Source organism: Gekko japonicus, unplaced genomic scaffold, assembly GCF_001447785.1.
Source record: "Gekko japonicus isolate JY-2015 unplaced genomic scaffold, Gekko_japonicus_V1.1 scaffold1386, whole genome shotgun sequence".
Lineage (NCBI taxonomy): Eukaryota > Metazoa > Chordata > Lepidosauria > Squamata > Gekkonidae > Gekko > Gekko japonicus.
Genome location: NW_015165282.1, coordinates 269070 through 274080, shown reverse-complemented (window position 1 = coordinate 274080; position 5011 = coordinate 269070).

Here is a 5011-nt window from a genome sequence, read left to right as displayed (position 1 = left end):
TCTGTCAGCAGAACACAATTTTCCTGTTGCCTTTGCTCCTGCTGCAACCCCCAATCCCTTGAAATGCAGTTCATTGGGACCTGGGGAACAGTGGTTCTATGAAAAAAGTCCACATGAAGAAAGCCCACAGAAAAAACACCCCAAGGTCATAAATGCTCACAGGAAATAAGCCCACATGGAAATAAGCCCACACAGAAAAAAGCCCATACACCAAAAAGCTCAAACAGAAAAAAGCTCACACGGAAAGAAGCCCACATGGAAAAATACCATGTAAAGCACCATAGATATTTATAATTGTGGATTATGAGAATGAATAGGTATTACCTTTATTTTATATTGTTACTTTAAGATTAAAAAATGTCATATTCACATGCAACCATTTGTGTTGTGGTTTAATCAAGTATAATCTTAATATAATAATTCCCTTATGTATTGGCCATTTCCAGCTCTCCCATTGGCTGTGCAGTGTGCTCCATCAGCCATTGGCCCATCAACCGCCACTCAAGAGTAATCATGTGCCATTGGCTGGGTCCTGGATCTGCTCCTCTTCCCTGCCCACTACCACCTCAGTCACTGTTCCCTCTCAGAATAACTGCCAAATGACTGTCTCTCTTGACAAAGACACTTCTCCTGCTTGGCTCCTGTGGATCTAATTTTTCCCTCAGTGGCTGTTGCTAGGCAACCAATCTTGGTTCTATCAATAAAAAGGCAAAGGAATGAAGCCCTTTCCAGGCCTTTGTGGGGAACTCATTGTGACCAGTCCTGACTAGGGTTGCCAGCTTCAGGTTGGGAACTTTGAGGGATGGAGCCTGGAGAGGGTGAGGTTTCAGGAGGGGTGGGACCTCAGACAGCTACAATGCCATAGACTCCACCCTCCAAACCAGACATTCCCTCCTGGGGAAACATTATTGCCAATCTCCAGGTGAAGGCTGGACATCACTCAGAATTACAACTGCTCTCCAGGAGAGAGAGGGGAGGAGATGGAAATCTGAAATCAAAGGGGCAGATAACGGCAGGCTGATGGTTAGTTGGGAAGGAGAGGGGGTTGCCAACTCCAGGTTGGGAAATTCCTGGATATTTGAGGGGTGGAGCCTGGAGGGGGTGGAGTTTGAGGATGGGTTGAATGTTAGACAGGTACAATGCCATAGACTCCACCCTCCAAACCAGCCATTTCCTCCCAGGGAACCATTGTTGCCAATCTCCAGGTGAGATAAGGAGAAGCTGAGTAGAAATGTGTACCTGTATATAAAAATCCTACAACATGCATACATGTGCATACAACCAACTTTCTGGTGGGTAGGTGTGTAAATCTGCAGTAGAAGAGCTAGATCTGAGTCCAGTTAGGGTTGCCAGGTTCCCTCTGACCACCAGCAGGGGATGGTGTGTAGGGCTGCCAACTCTGAGTTGGGAACCTCCTGGAGATTTTGGGGTGGAGCCTGGGGAGGACAGGGATCTTAGCAGGGTACAATGCTATAGTGGCCACCCTCCAAGGTATCCATTTTCTCCAAGGGAACTGATCTCTGTAGTCTGGAGATGAGCTGTAATTCCCCAGGTCCCACTTGGAGGCTGGCATCCCTAAGTCCAGTTCATCTTAGAGATCAGCAAGACATCCAGGGTATAAGCTTCTGAGAGTAGGGATGGGCATGAACCAGCTCATGAACTTAATTTAACTAAAGATTGTGATGAATTTTGATCAGTTCGTGGTTTGTGAAGTGAAGTTTGTGGTAGGTCAACCGGCACAAACTTTCCGTGAACTTTCAAACTGTTTGTGGAGGTCCATGTCAGTTTGTGAATGGATACATTTCCAGACAGTCTCCGCTCAATCTAAATGTTTACCAAAATTAAAGGGGGGGGCAGAACTTGAAGGGCATGTAGAGGAGCATCCAGGGGAGGTCCCCTGTGACTTTTATGTCTCTAGTTTGCACAGGATCTGTTCTATACACTCCTGAACCTGTGCCTGTCAAAATGACCTCCCTTCAGTGTCTGGTGTCTCTAGCTTGCACAAAATTCATCCCACCAGGTCACAAACCTCACAAACCAAACTGGTTCATTTGGCTGCTTAAAGTCTGGAATGGTTCATGATTCATGAACCATGAATGCCATGGACCATGAACCAAGACACATTTCCCTAGTTCATGCCCATCCCTGTTCGAGAGAGCTCTGACTCTCAAAAGCTTATGCCCTGGAAATCTTGTTGGTCTCTAAGGTGCTACTGGACTTGAATCTAGCTCTTCATGTGCCTACAGGCATATCCATAAAAATACAGTGATACAAACCAGAAACAAACAGCAGAGTACTGAAACCACTGAAACAAACAAATCATAAATGAATATATCATAAATGAACATCTGGAATAATTTTCTTTGTCTCCAATGAAATGTAAGCTTTCCCCCCTTAACTGGTATTATATTTATTTTATAATACTGGTCTGGAGAATGCTGCACATGATACAGGAGTGTGCTTCTCAGAACTGACCAACCTGTGAGTAACACAATCTGTTGTCTCTATCAGGAGGTGCAAAATGTGCAGAGAGGATGAAGTTCCAAGGGAGGTATTTATCAACCACAGTCTGGAGGACATTGTGTGGAAAGGACCAGGCTGAGAAATGAAATACGCTTAATGAGCTACAGCAAACACAGACTCAAGAGAGCACTTTGAAAAACATAATTCACAATGTGGGAATGGTGGATTCAACATGCAGTCCTGCTGGCTACAATGTAATGGGGACTCAGGGGGGGAAAAGTTTCTGGTGGCTGTCGAAAATCTTCCTATTTCATCTTTATAGTGTTGCACATCGCTTAGCATAAAATAATTCAGCTCCAGGATTTGGTGGGAGCTTTCAGGCAAAGCATCCTCTGTGCCCCCCCCCCTTAACCAGAAAGAGATGCAGGAAATAAAACCAAGAACTAATGTGGTGGTGGTGGGGGGTCCATGCAAATTATGAAACTGCCAGTACTCTTGAGACAGTGGGCTACTGGCTGGGACTACAACACTAGGTTTTGGAACTGGCTCTGAAATTAATGTTTTTTTCTTTTTTTGTTTTAGGAATGAGAAGAACTCCTTCTCTGCCATCCCAGAATTTATCTCTGTGTTGTTCCACCCTTCCATTAATCCAGTTTAATTAGAAAGATGTTATCAAAATTAATTTCAAAATTGGATGATACACAGTTTGGCCTATGGTTTATCACCTTCCATTTATTTGCATACTATGCATTGCCAAGGTCCACATCAATATTGATTGATCTGATTTCAACTCTGTCTTTCAATCCAGACAAAAAGATCCCCATGGTGACTTACCAAGAATGATAAAATACAATTCATTCAAGAGACGCATCTACTTTTGACTCAGCAATGCTCTTCAGTGACATCCCATTCAAACTCCGGTTCTCATCAAGCCATTCTGGTTGTTCCCATTTCATTCATCCAGTTTCATTTCCTGTGGATTGTCAGTTACTAGGCTGCATACTTTTTATGCCATTCCTCCCCCACCCAGATGATCAAACACTGCAAAAAAGTTGATGGGATTGTATGTCTGGCTGCATCCAGTTTCTTTCTGTGTCATGTTGTTTCACCAATACACACAAACACTCAAGCACATTAATATGTTCCCCTTCCAACACAATGCACTCTAAATCAGATCAAATCAGGAGTTGTTTTGCATCACTGTATAGTTTGCACATGGACACCCATAATATATGAAGAGAAATTGAACTGAAGGCACTGAAATCTGTGGCAACCTGTGCATGTTCAGCACCCTGGACAAAATTCAGATTTTTAAAAAATGGAACCCTGGGGGATTCTAAATATGTTGGTTCCATTTCAAAAACAAGACGAGGAGATTTGGAACTTCTGTATCTAAGAAAATATTAACAGAAGGATTTCAGAAAGGCTTCTTAGTTTGTGTGATGCAATTTTGAGCAATTCCACACACACACACACACACACACACACACACTGCTATGATTAGTATTCATTTCTTCATAAAGCAAATTTAAAAATTAAACCCAGTTTTAAAAGAAGAATAATCTGATACATTGGGCTAAGTTTTATCTAGTTTAGATTCCCCACACCTCCACCAAATGGCCAAGCAGAGGACTCTGGCACTGACAAAGAGAGAGGTGCTTTGACAGAATTGTGAGGGATAACATCTAGGGAGGGAAGAGAGCATTTGTTCTTCAGACTACTTAGCATTATTCCTCAGGAGCATGCTTCTCTTGATCTGAAGAGCCATGAAAGTTCATAGCATAGAAGTGACAGCACCAAATAAAACAAATAACTAAAAGCATTCCAATAAAGTCAAAGCAGCAAAATCAACCAAGCTTGCCATACCATGGCAAAATGTATGAAGAAGGAATAAGAAAGAAAAGCTCCCCAGAGTATTTATCTAAGAACATACCGACATATTAAGTGGCCTTATACTGTGTCACAGCATTGGTCTATTAGCTTAATATTGTCTCCCCTATCTAGCAGTAGGAGTGTGTGAAATGGTATGCTATAGCCTAACATAGTCAGATTTCGGAAGCTAAGCAAGGTCACTACATGGCTGAGGGATTACTCAGGAAGACTCTGTAAAGGTAGGCAATGGCAGACTATTTCTACTTCTCACTTGCCCTGAAAACCCCTTGCTGGGGTTGCCTAGGCTCTGGATTTTTTAAAATATAGATGCCAGGCAATAAAGTTGTGGACTTTTGGAAATGAATCACATTTTGTATAGCTAAACAGCAGAAGAAATGCCCTTTCAGGAGGTGGGAAAGAGATCCTGGAGAGCTGCTTCTAGATTTTCCTCTCCTTCCAAAAATGGCCCATTAGATAACTCTGGCACTGACAAACAGAGATGTGCTTTGACAGAATTGTCAAATATGTGCTGTCAGATTGCAACTGTCTCATGGTGGTTTGTCAGATGGATATCAGATTATCATTTCCGCTTGGCTCACAGCCATCTCTCTCTCTCTCTCTCTCTCTCTCTCTCTCTCTCTCTCTCTATCTTTCCCCCTCCCCTTTTGTTTGTTTT